Raw genomic sequence first — 14,325 nt, forward strand, 5'->3', positions numbered from 1 at the left:
TAGAGCCTCTTACATTATTAATAAGGTCTGCATTTGCTTTACACAGAAACAAAGGTCCTGGAGTAACTCTCAAAAATCAAGAGAAAAAAAATCATCATTAATTTTGGCAATTCCTGAACTCATGGCTTGATACACCATGATGCTGGCTTTTGTAAGCTGTGCTTTGAAGTGTTTTGAGTCTCTGTTTATACATATTACTTAATTTAGAATTCAAAGCTCAGCTTTGGAATCACATTTTTATTAATTGGAAAATCATTTGCGCGCTCCATCATACTCCCTGTCAGGACGTATTCAGGATTTAACGTAACGCCAAGGAAAGGCAATTTCAAAATTCTTCTTTCTTTGAGAGGGAAAAAAAAAAGTATGTCTAAATCATATTGATTTCCTAAAACAACACCAAGGTTGTCTTTGCCAGGGGCTGATTTAAAAAGTATTGTTAAATTCTTGCTTAGCAGTGGGGAAAGATAGAACTGATAGGGCTATGAGTATTCAAAACATAGAAGAGCAAAAGACTGCATCTGCACATGAGCAAAATGGAAATTATTTTTCTACTCCAAATCTCCAAATATCATGTAACTTTGTCCCCTTATATTAGTGAAAATACCTCAGAACTTCACACCTCCCTTTAAAAAGCATAAACCATTTACGTTTAGATTACACATGAGGATGATCATAAGTTGTTCCAATAATAAGCGTTCGCTTAGCTAGTACTGCTGTCCGTGGCACAGAATCAGTTTGAATGTTTTTGTTTTGTTTTGTTTTTTACTGCAAGTAACAGGAAAACCAAACTCACAATGGCTTAAATGCTAAAAGGAGATAATAATTCTCTCATTTAAGAAATAGCCCGGACATAGGAGCATTTCTGAGTTAGGTAATTTATTGGCTTAATGAGGTCATCAGGAATTGAGGTTCATTTCATCCTTCCACTCTGCCATCCTCAAACGTTGGCTGTTCTTAAACTGTCTTCACTTTGTTACGTGATGTTTGCTGCATTTCCAGACATCCAGAGGCAGAAAGAGGGAATGCCCTTTCTCATGGTCCTTTTGAAGGGAGAAGAAAGCTCCCCTCTTCCTTTTACTGTTGACTGTCTATCACAGGTCTGTTCCTAAACCAACTACTGGCAAGACGAATGGAATGACCGTCATTAGCATAGACTAATCAAGACTAGTCTTTCCTCTCTTGAATCACCTGATCACCCAGTATCTAACAAAACCATCAGGCTTTTCTTAGTAATGAAGAAGGGAGAATGGCTGTCGAATAGGCAGCCCCAGCAATGTCTGGCACAGCACATGATTAAATATATATAAATAGGTTTGCTCTATGTTGTGAAGAGCAAAAATGTTTTAAATAAAACAAATTACCATGTACTTTTCGAACTCCTCCTGCTCAGTTTTGTTAGTCACGCTCTCTTCCATTTCCTTTATCCAAGACTGCTAACCAGTGGCAGAACTGATCGATTCTGAATTTCATTTTGTCTGACACTTGGCCTCCCTTCAAACAGATGTGTTTATGACCAAGTAATGGTATAATGCAGATGATGGTAAAGAGGGTAGAAAGGTCTAGATAGCACAATAACAGTATAAGAAATCCTGAATGTGTTACTATTTATTGATATTTACTTTTTTATCAGCAGAATCCATTCCTAAAAGTTGATGGAAAGTTTATTTCCTTGAAGGTTATGAAAAGTTTATATATGGAATTATAAGTTTGTATTGTATATCTGACCTTAAGAATTCTTTAGTGGATCTGGCCAGTGGAGACTACAGAATAAGAAATTTTCCAAAAATGAGTGTTGAATTAAATTATATCCAAACTTTCAAATTATGTGAGACAACTGACTAATTGGTTACAGATCCTTTGAGCTTTTTTTTTTTTTTTAATTTATTTATTTATTATTTTTGGCTGCGTTGGGTCTTCCTTGCTGCGTGCGGGCTTTCTCTAGTTGCAGCGAGCGGGGGCTGCTCTTCGCTGCGGTGTGCAGGCTTCTCATTGCAGTGGCTTCTCTTGTTGCAGAGCACGGGCTCTAGGCGTGTGGGCTTCAGTGTGGCTGGTGAACTGTAGAGCACAGGCTCAGTAGTTGTGGTGCACGGGCCTAGTTGCTCTGCGGCATGTGGGATCTTCCCGGACCAGGGCTCGAACCCCTGTACCCTGCCTTGGCAGGCGGATTCTTAACCACCGTGCCACCAGGGAAGCCCCCTTTGAGCTTTTAAAACTGTTGTCCATTGTTTTAGATGACTTATCATGAGGCTGGAACTCTACCCAGAAGCTAAATGAGATCTCTTTGCAAATGGTTAAAAGTTCATCGAAAAGTTCTAATTTGTTGAACACAGTACGTCACTCCATTTATTGAGGTTTTACATACTTTAGTAAAGTTTTATAATAATATCTATGAGGATCTTATACATTTTATTAGCTATTATATTAAATTTTTGTTGCTGTTGTCAGACATTTTAAATTGCAGTTTGTGATTGATTATTGTGTGTGTTAAAAAAGAATATTGGTTTTTTATAAGTTGTATCTAGTTACCTTGATAAACTTTTTAGTTCTAATAGTTTCTAATGCTTGTTTTAAGTTTTCTCAAAAGAAGACCATATTGTCTACAAGTGACAGTTTTGCTGTACCTTTCTTTATACTTCATTCTTTTTCTTGTCCAAGTGATATGGCTAAGACCTCTTGAATAAAACCAGTAACACATAGTAGTTGTAAGGCCAACTGGCCCGAGGCAGGGGAACACAATCAGATTCACAGGTTGCATCAGACCGAAACTCTCCGGACCACCCAGTTCCAGAAACTGACCTGGGGACTTTGCACCCGGCCCAGCCTTCCCGCCTTTCGAGGTGCAGGACTAACGGTCCCCCAGGATACCCAAAAAGACCACCAAATAAGGAACACCCTGCGCCCTCCCAGATTCACCACACCCCTTTCCCTTCTTCCCCTATAAAATCTTGCCCAACCCTCACCCGGGTGCGACTTCTCTGGCCCCTTTCTCTCAGAGTGAACCTCGCCCGGGAGCGCTCCCTAATAAAGCTCACTTGAAGCTTTCCTCTGTTTCGCAGTGCCGTTTGTTAAGATCCGACCTTACAGTAGTCACCACTGTATTGCTGATTTTGATGCAAATGGTTGTAAAATTTCACCATTAAATATCACATTTACTATAAATTTTTGGTAGTTTTCTTTTAAACAGTTAAAGGAGTTCCCTTCTAGTCCTAGGTTGCTGTGAGTTTTTATAATTGGGTTTTAAAAGTTATCAAATGCTTTGTTTTTTGTATCAAGGTGATCACATTGCTTTATTTATCAGTAAATCTTATGTGCATTAAGTATATGATTATTTGTGGTTAATAAGATGATAACTAACAGTACAGATAACTCAAACATCATTCACTATTGGCTTTAACATGCAATGTATCATTTTTATAGTCATTAGCTTCCTGCTTATGCTAATACTACATTAACATAGTTTATTTATAATTCACTAAAAAGTATTTGAGGTCACTTACAGAATATACCAAAAATGTAGATGAGGAAATCAAGGTGACAGAAATGTAAAAGCCAGAAAAAGAAAATGAAGCCATGTGTCAAAGTAATAAATAAAATGATTTATTATTAACCATAAGGTCCTGTTCAGAACTGAAGAGTTCATCTGCAAATTTGCCTCTGAGTTTCCTAGTAGCCAAAGAAAATAGAGGATGTTGTCAATAGCATGGTTTAAAGTTTCAACACAATAAAAGCAAAACTGGTTGTTCAAAAGAAATACAATCTTTCTGGTCTAAAGATCCCCCAGAAAGAAATTTGTCCCTTGGAGCCTCCTAAAGGGGAAGGCATGATTGAGTTGACTTAATGTTGCCCTTCACTCTCCAAATTGAAAAAATAAAGGGATGGCAGAAGGGGATTATGAAGAATCAGAATCATATTAAAAAATTCTTGGTAATGACATATTTGCTACAAATAGTCCATGAAAAATATTAGGCTAGGTTAAGTGATGATGGCAACCAGCGTTGGGTGGTCTCACCTTCTCAGATAACTTTTGGTAGGTGTTCTGTCTTTTGTTTTCGGGTATGAAATCAGGTTTAGCTTTAAGTCCTTAAAATTTTAGACTAAAGCAGGGAGCTCTTTATATTTTTATCGTCTTCCTTTACACCCTACTTGCTTAAACTAAGATTGTAGGTTAAAAGGAATAAATTAAATTAGAATCAGCAGTTTCAAATTACAGCTACAAGATGTGTTGCTGGTATAAGCATATTTGGTTTTATTTTTGAGTACTCAGCACGAGAGCAGTGAATCCGAATCTTGATTCTTAGTTCCAAAATAGGAAGTGTCCTTGGGCTCAATCCTTAAAAACAGACAAACAAGACAGTGAAATCCTGAAAAGTAAAATCTGATTATCCCATTTCATCTCAGAAAGATGTGGAGAAGAGAAAATCCTTTTCCCGATTAGTCCTCATGAGTTAGTTTTGAATGAAGCTGTCATTTGCCCTGGTCCCAACAGTCACCTGTGTCTCACTTTTTAAAGGGTCGTCTGTAAAAGGGTGAAGGGTTGGAAAAAATCAACTATACCAAATTCTCAGGCTTGAAGGGGATAAATAATCATAAAAGAAAGCTGCTTATATGCACAGAAAAGATATGTCCTAAAAAAATAGTATAAACTTGTCTGATGATAAGAGTCATCTGCTTTGCTTGTTGAAACTAGATTATCCAGGCCCCATCCTGTGCGTACTGAGCCGGAATCTCCAGGAGAGGGGCCCTAGAATCTGCCTTTTAAGCAAGCGCTCCAGGTTGTTCATATAAACAGGTAGGTTAGTTTGGAAAACATTGCCCTGAAGTATTTACAATAGTTGTCTTAGTGGATTGATAACAGATGATTTTTTTCCTTCTCAGAAAACATCTGTTTTCTGAGTTACCATTTGTTTATTTTTGTAATTACACCAAAAATGTTAATTTAAAAAGAAAAGTTGGAAATAAGCTTCAGGTAAATATTCACTTCCTTTCTATGCTTACCATTTAGGATGCTCGTCTGTTTTCTGTCCCTTGTGAACATACCTCACCTACTTGGGTAAATCCCTCATCAGATCAGGCCCGCTAATGTTCAATGTTTTATCACCAACACGTGAATTTAAATTAAGTCCCAATTAAATAATTTATTCCTGCTTACCAGACCTTCTTGCGCACATGATATATAAGTAATAAGAAGCACTTTGAGTAATGAGAGTAGTTTTTTTGCACAAATTATGTACCTTTGTCTTATTTCTCATCCATCTTCATAGGCGTAACAGAGATTGGCAGATTCAAAAATACAATGATGGTACCATGAGTATTTTTCCTAACAAAGCTGGAAGAATATTTGAAATTAATCTATTCATATATTTCATTAATCCCTACTTGTTTATGCTGATTTATTATCATCACAGTGTATTTAGTAATCTTACTTCCTAGACATTGCAACCCCTGCTTTTTATGCTGAAAAGCTAGGTGACATAAAGCAAATGGTAAAAATTGGTGTTTAAAATCAGTATTATTACTGTATAATTCAAAAGCAAGTCCTTCCCAACAATGACTTTATCAAGCCGAACGAGATGTGTAATCTCAGGTGCTTAGGGGACAGAAAGCTGCCTTAATTATGCCAGTCTGTCCTTTGTGATTTTGATTGCTTTATTCTTTATTTCTCTGACAGCTTTATTAACATCCCCAAAGAGGTATGAATAAAATTCCAGTTTCTGGGGTGGGATAAGTGCTCTTGTCCTTCTCTACTTAAAACCCCCAGGACCATTCTCCACTGACAGTAGTAGAATCATATGCATCTTTTTGTGATGTCCATAAGTCCTCAATGATTACAGTCACTTTGGATTTGCTAGAAGTAGGTTAAAAAAAAAAAGATCCAGGTTACAGTCCCAGTGAATTTGCTCCCCTAGAGATAGAGGAACTTACAGCACCATCTAGTATATGGCTGGGCTTTTCTCAGAACCAGTGAGTCTGGTTTAGTCATTTTGTGCTGCCAAATACACATCATAGACTATAAACATAGGTTTAGGTTCTTACATGTAAGGGTTCCAATAAGGCACATAGATAATTTTTAGCTAAAACTTGTGTGGCCTCAGATATTCAACAAATATTTATTGAGCAATGGCTATGTCAGGCAGTATGCAATATTAATTTTCTTTCATTTTTAACATGGAAGACAGCTCTACCCTAATTTTTTTAAATGTCAAGAACACTGTTACACTTTTTGACATAAACCACAGCAAGATCTTTTTTGACCCATCTCCGAGAGTAATGGAAATAAAAACAAAAATAAACGAATGGAACCTAATTAAACTTCAAAGCTTTTGCACAACAAAGGAAACCATAAACAAGACGAAAAGACAATCCTCAGAATGGGAGAAAATATTTGCAGATGAAACAATGGACAAAGGATTAATCTCCAAAATATACAAACAGCTCATGGAGCTCAGTATCAAAAAAACAAACAATTCAATTAAAAAATGGGTGGAAAACCTAAATAGACATTTCACCAAAGAAGACATACAGATGGCCAAGAGGCACATGAAAAGCTCAGCATCACTAATTGTTAGAGAAATGCAAATCAAAACCACAATGAGGTATCACCTCACACCAGTCAGAATGGCCATCATCAAAAAAATCCACAAACAATAAATGCTGGAGAGGGTGTGGAGAAAAGGCAACCCTCTTGCAGTGTTGGTGGGAATGTAAATTGATACAACCACTACGGAGAACAGTATGGAGGTTCCTTAAAAAACTACAAATAGAACTACCATATGACCCAGCAATCCCACTACTGGGCATATACCCTGAGAAAACCATAATTCAAAAAGAGACATGTACCACAATGTTCATTGCAGCACTGTTTACAATAGCCAGGACATGGAAGCAACCTAAGTGTCCATTGACAGATGAATGGGTAAAGATGTGGCACATATATACAGTGGACTATTACTCAGCCATAAAAAGAAATGAAATTGAGTTATTTGTAGTGAGGTCGATGGACCTAGAGTCTATCATACAGAGTGAAGTAAGTCAGAAAGAGAAAATAAATACCGTATGCTAATGCATATATATGGAATCTAAGAAGAAAAATGGTACTGATGAACCTAGTGGCAGGGCAGAAATAAAGACACAGATGTAGAGAACGGACTTGGGGACATGGAGGGGGCGGGGAAGCTGGGATAAAGTGGGAGAGTAGCACTGACATATATACACTACCGAATGTAAAACAGCTAGTGCGAAGCAGCAGCGTAGCACAGGGAGATCAGCTCTGTGCTTTGTGATGACCTAGGGGGTGGGATAGGGAGGATGGTAGGGAGGCTCAAGAGGGTGGGGATATGGGGATATATGTATGCATATGGCTGATTCACTTTGTTGTACAAAAGAAACTAACACAGTATTGTGAAGTAATTATACTCCAATAAAGATCTATTAAAAAAAAAAGAAAACACTGTGACTTATCCAAGTGTAAATTCTACAGAGCAGTAAAGCTGATGATTTCATGTTAAATTTAAGCAATCTTTTCTTAAGTAAGCAGTCTTCTCCTGATATGTACCTGTTTGACAAATATAGCACATATGCTAATTTACTTTAGCTACCTGACAAACCAAGAAAATTTTTTGATCAATTTTTAAAATATTCCACTAGTTCTTTATGAATTGCCATGCCAAAGGGAAATAACAAGAACTGTCTTATCAGAGTTACACCAAGGTGATATGTTAACATGTTTAAGCAAATAAAAATGTTCTATCCTTGATTCAACTATTTAAGTATTTATAGTTAGTAGTAAAATAGAGGGCATTATAAACCAACTCCAAGGTCTACCAATTATTGAGAGATACCAGGTAAATTTCGCAGGAGTTCTTTGTAAAGAACCAAATAAGAACTAAAATAGGATAAATTAGTACAACTTTTCTCTGTGGCAGTACAGCAGTACCTATTAAAGAAATTAAAATTACATGCACCTTCATAATTGTGAAAAATTAGAAACAACCTAAATATCCAACAATTTGAAAAAAATAATCTGTTTCTGTTTTGTATATACATTCATTTGTATTATATTTTAGATTCCACATATAAATGCTATCATATAGTATTTGTCTTTCTCTGTGTATCTTATTTCACTAAGCCTAATAATCTCTGTTGCTGAGATTATTGTCCATTCATGTTGCTGCAAATGGCAGTATTTCATTCTTTTTATGGCTGAGTAATATTCCATCGTGTGTGTGTGCATGCGTCTGTGTATGTATCACGTCTTCTTTAAGCTAGTCGTTGGGTTGCTTCCATGTCTTGGCTATTATAAACAGTGCTGCTATGAACACTGGGGTGCATGAATCTTTTCAGAGTTTTTGTTTTTTCCCAGTATATACCCAGGAGTGGAATTGCTGGATAATATAGCAGTTGTATTTTTAGTTTTTTGAGGAAACTCTATATTGGCTTCCCTAGTGGCCGCACCAATTTACATTCCTACCAGCAGTGTACAAGGGTTTCCTTTTCTCCACATCCTTGCCAGCATTTGTTATTTGTTGACTTTTTAATGATAGCCATTCTGACAGGTGTGAGATAATATCTCATTGTGGTTTTGATTTGCATTTCTCTAATAGTTAGTGATGTTGAGCATCTTTTCATGTGCCTGTTAGCCATCTGTATATCTTCTTTGCAAAAATGTCTGTTCAGGTCTTCTGCCCATTTTTAAATCAGGTTGTTTGTTTTTTTCTTTTTTTGATATTGAGTTGTATGAGCTGTTTATATATTTCGGATATTAGCCCCTTGTTTGTCTCATTGTTTGCAAATATTTCCTCCCATTCCATAGGTTGTCTTCTCCTTTCACTGATGTGTCATTTGCTGTACAAAAGCTTTTAAGTTTGATTGGCTCCTATTTGTTTATTTTTGCTTTCATTTCTTTTGCCTTGGGAGACTGATCTAAGAAGATATTGCTGTGATTTATGTCCAAGAATGTTTTGCCTATATTCACTTATAGGAGTTTGGTGTCATATCTTATATTTAGGTCTTTAAACCATTTTGAGTTTATTTTTGTGTATGGTATGAGGGGATGTTCTAATTTCATTGTTTTACCTGTAGCTGTCCAGCTTTCCCAGCACCAGTTGTTGAAGACACTGTCTTCTCCATTGTATATTCTTGCCTTCTTTGTCATAGATTAATTGACCATAAGTTCATGGGTTTATTTCTGGGTTCTCTATTCTGTTCCATTGATCTGTGTGTCTTTTTCTGAGCCAATACCTTGTTGTGTTGATTACTGTAGCTTTGTAGCATAGTCTGAAGTCTGGAAGGGTTATACCTCCAGCTTTACCTCATTCTTTTTTCTCAGGATTGCTTTGGCAATTCTGGGTCTTTTGTGGTTCCATATAAATTTCAGAATTATTTGTTCTAGTTCTGTGAAAAATGTCATGGATATTTTGATAGGGATTGCCTTAAGTCCGTAGATTGCTTTGAGTAATATGACCATTTTAACAATGTTAATTCTTTCTCCAGAGAATGAAAAGGATATACATCCATCAGATATCAAAGAAAGTAGTCTGAGGACCAGGACAATGTAGTGGTATAAAGAGTCAAGAAGAGGGAGGGCTAAATGACTCATATTTAAGATCCATTTCCTGGAGTTCTGGTAAAATGGTGTCACTGGTATCCCACTAGAGGGATTAAGATGTCACTGGGTGCACATTATGGAAGCCAAGTGATTGGGGTTGCTTATTTTTGTTCTGATGTTTGATATTAAAAGAGGTGAGCCTCTAAGGCTTACAAGGTAGAGAGGATTTTTTTTTTTTTTTTTTTAAGGAATAAAGGAGGTTGAGCGTATTTGAAAGCAGAGAAAGAAGGTAATGTTGGCTGACATGTCTACAGAGCTTGTGTGTCAAGCCTCATGCTGAGGACTTTATACCCATGATCACATTTAATCCTTAAAAAAAAAAAAAACCTCAAGATGAAGCTATTTCCTTTACCACCTTTGAGATGAAGCCACTGATACCTGCAGAGTTTATTTGCCCAACATCACAGAGCTAGCAAATGGCAGAACCAGGATTTGAATTTTCGCTCGGAATCTTAACCATTATGCCCAGGCGTAAAAGGAAGACCAGTACTACAAGAGCTAAGGGGCAACTGGTAGACTAAAATCGAGAGGATAGAGTCCTGTGAAGGTGATAAGGAGTCATGACCTCAACTAGAAATCCCACAGAGGAGGAACTATGTCTAACTCGCACTATGTGGTTTGTCACGGTCATGGTTGATGCAGCTGATACAGCCGAGACAGGAGTAGTTTGTGTTCGGTATGTGTGATGACAGAACTGACCTCTCACGGGGCCGGTTCCTTCCAGGTTCTCTGAACTGGCCCCCCTTTGTCATCTCATAATTCAGATTCCTAGGGGTCAGGAAGCCTCTTCCTGTTCTGGATGCCCCAGAGCTATCTGGTGCTAGCACATTCCAGAATTAAACTGTATCTGTCCTTCTCTGTCATGTCTTATAACGCCTGTAAGTAAAAGTTCATGGAGCACTTGGGGGTGGGGGGTCCCTCAGGGAAGAGGAGCCCAGTTGCCGCACTGCAGTGATCTGTATTCTTCAGTCAGTCCCCACATAACAGGCAACCACCCACCCACCATCCACTCAACTTACTCATTCTTTCACCAGACATTTATTGCCTGTTTATTGTACTTTAGGCCCATTCTAAGCGCCAAGGATATCGAGATCAAAAGACAGGCATCTCTAGGGGCGGCAATGGTAACTGAAGAGCAGCCAGGACTGAGGCAGGATTTCATATTCTTAAAGATGGGAAACATTTAAGGTGTTTGTTGGCTAAGAGCAATGAGGACAAAGGACTGAAGAGAAGAAAAGATATTGCCGAAGCAAGCTCAGGAAGGATAGGAAAAGGGAGTAATCTCCTGACACCGGAAGAGAGATGGTGTCTACCTATGAGAGGTAGAGAGAAAGGCATGTGCAGGACTTTGCGTGAGCGGCTGCCTTTGTCTGAGGAAGGAGGCGACGGCACTTGCGGAGTTTGGGAGTGAGGTGTGGAATGCGACGAGCACCTTCAAAGTTTGGAACCGCTCCCCAGTGGAGGAGGGGGGCAAGGAAGGAGACAGCTGTGCCTCATGGCGGCCTGTGATGGGAACCGTGGAATTCCAGTAAAGCCAGTTAACACAGTTTTGTGGTTTCTCGTTACCAGCACTTCATTGTTCACACACCCATTAAGCCACAGGAGAAGCCCCTCTTTTGAATGATTCTCCTAGTCTTCTAACTAGAAGGAGGACGTTTGTTCATAAGAGCTAAAATCCTTGGGTCTGAGCCTTCACGTCCTAACTGAAATTATTCCTGACTCCTAGAGGATACAGAAGACAGTTGGATTCTGCTTATGACCTGCTAGTGAGATGATCTGGGTTGCCCCTTGTACAGCCTCAGGCTGAGTCATCTCCCTGGAAAGAGAGGAAGTCAGAGTGTCTGGTCTACACAGAACACCCCTCCCTCCACTGCACAGTGATTTCGGTTTTAGGCTAACAAGTGTTCCCTAGTTCGTGGTTACTCCTTTAGGATTCTTACTGGCAACAGAAATGAGCTCTAATTTAAGCAGACAAAGAGTTAATCAGAAGAATGTTAGGGGGCTCACAGGTTCATTGGAAGGCTTGGACAAACAAGCCTGGAGACGAGACTGCCAGAGGCAATGCCCCAAATCCCACTACACAGCTGGTCTGGGAGAAAGCGTGGTTGCTCCCCGGGGCCCAGAGCTGCTTCTGGCGCCACTGACCAGCAGTGCTCCCCCAAAGCTCCTGCCAAAACCTCTGTCACTGCTGTCTCTGGAACAGATATCCGCTCTCCCAGCTACCCCAGAACGGGTTCTGCGTGGCGTGACTTCTTTGCATCTCTAGCTTCTGACTCAGAGTCTAGAGTGGGTGGTCTGATTAATAGCGCCTAGCTCATGTGCCAGTGGCTGAACTTCATAGGAGACAAAGAACGGGAGTGTTTCTGTTTTTATCTGCTGTAGGGGACGTGGGCTGTGCTGGGAGTTAAAATGTTGAGTGGCCAGAAAGAATGACAGATGTCCATTACAGTGCCGTAGACCCATGAATGCGTGTTCCAGTCCTTCTGTATTGGGGAAATTCTAGGTCACTGAACGCTGGGTTTCTCTGTAGTTCCTCTACAGCGGACTTTCAAACTCTTCTTTGAATCTTCAGCACTTTGAAGGATACTCCCAGGAAATGTTTGTAGAACAAATTAATACGTGCTTGTTGAGTATATTCTTTCAACAAACACATATTGGGCATATACTCGTGCCAAGCACTTTGTCATGCGTTGTTTGAAGGATCAGAAAAGCTTTTACACAGTAGTAAAGGAAGAAGCCATCAGGAACAAGGACTGGGCTGCCATGCAGGAATCACAATATAAGGATTTGGGTCTAAGGTGAAGAAATACTGCTTGGGTACAAAGCAAGGTGGGTCTGAACCAGCTTCCCATTTGACGTTGGGGATATGGTGGAGGTGGGGTGGAGAGGGCTGAGAAACATAGCAGGGTGGATTGCAGAGATGGGGGATGGGAGACTGGCAGAGTGGACGGCCACCTGCTGGGAACAGAATGGGAAAGTGGCACCTCCAGGCGCCCTGGCTCTCATCTCACTGGGCTTTTCTAGGCAAGTTCGGCTTGTTCATTTATAGCACTTGCTGGTTTTTCTCTAAGTGACTCTTCTGTGCTCAAGTTGTAACAAATAAGTTTGTTATATTTGTAAAGCTCTTAGAACAGTGTCTGGCACAGTAAATACTATGTAACTATTCATTAAACATATGAAAATAAAGCAATATTCTGTTTCTAATACTTCCACAAAGTATGTTAGGGATTCCACTGGGACTCACATTTAGTCAAATGCTAGGTGTATTTTTTCACCTTTGACCTTTTACATAAGCACCTACTTTACATTTATTAGGTGCTTTTCATGTTCTAGGCACTGTCTGTAGCACAGCAGCTCAGCACCCCCTCTGCCCATTCACAGTTGGCAAATCTTGAGTGTTGCTCCCTGGGCAGAGTGCCCTGACTGTCTGACCCACTGGATTACCTAGACAATGACCCAGTAATTCTTCTCTATCTTGTTGAACGCTGAAGTTAAAAACTGAAATTAATGCGGCTTTTTCAGTTGTCTTCAGTGGGAGAATTGGTCCAATTCACCTCTTGTGATTATTAAAGATGGAAATTCTAGTTGATGTGGTTTAAATCATATAATCCTCATGAGAACCTCAGAAGGAAGCCAGTGAAGTTTTCTCCATTCTACAGATGAGGAAAGTGAGGCAAGGGAGTTTAGGTTTCCTGCCAAGGGTCAAAGAACTAATAGGTAATGGCATCACATTTGAACCCAGGCAGGCTGGTTTCAGACCCTGTGTGGTTAAGCTCTATGTCCACTCATTTTCTTCTTTTTGTAAAGCAGCATAACTCCTTCATCATCAAAAGCATTCTTTTCAAAGGTCAAATGAGTCTCTACCTTTACATGCTTCCCTTACAAGTTAGCACACAGCTTAGCAAAAGCCTAGCCAGATAGAACTTAATATCAATAAATAAGGTGTATCCTGTATCTTTTTAAATGGTCATGCAATATGGACAGATATATTATCAATTAATTAGTTGTGTAGATTTAGGTGTTTTTTTTTTTTTTTTTTTTTTGCGGTACGCGGGCCTGGACCGGGGCACGAATCCATGTCCCCTGCATCGGCAGGCAGACTCTCAACCACTGCGCCACCAGGGAAGCCCTAGGTGTTTTTTTATAGCTTCAGAAACATTTCATTCTTGCAGAGAGAAAAATTTATTTGCATTTTGCCGAAATTGTCTGTATTTTTAAAATTGAATTTGGTCAAGGCATGCAAAGATGAAATAGACACATCCAAAAGTGAACTGCTTGAATGTCTGGTATAGAAACATAATTTTAATAACATACACTGTCAGATCTGGACTGTAACTCTGGTAAATGACATCAGTGAATGGGACTCCAAAAACTCTATTTGTGTGCAAAACCTCGCATTAGCCAAAAAAGGTCCTTGGAATTGTGCCAAAGCCAGAGACTTTTATGCACCTCAAATGGCCATAAACTCACAGGGACAACCAAGGGTCTTCCAGAGTTCCGAGAGAATCCAGTTATTCTCCACAGCATTCCATCTGAGGAATCCTAACCCACAGTCACCAATAGCCAGAACACCTTCACTGCTTCTGTGCTCTTTTGAGCAAATGTGTCTCTTCATCGGGTTCAAATGGGTTTGTTGTTTATTTTTTTATAAAACAAACAAACAAACAACTTTTTGTTCCCTTGGTAAAACTGGAGGCCTAACGTGTTTTCCAATTCCTTTT

General features: G+C 39.2%; 1 protein-coding gene across 3 annotated transcripts in view; it reads left to right on the forward strand.

The window, feature by feature from the left end:
- The window catches only part of ANO6 (anoctamin 6), a 202,198-nt gene that overhangs the window by 113,101 nt on the left and 74,772 nt on the right, over positions 1 to 14,325 (forward strand). The window lies entirely within an intron of this gene.

This window comes from Grampus griseus, assembly GCF_964374135.1.
Source record: "Grampus griseus genome assembly, chromosome: 11".
NCBI lineage: Eukaryota > Metazoa > Chordata > Mammalia > Artiodactyla > Delphinidae > Grampus > Grampus griseus.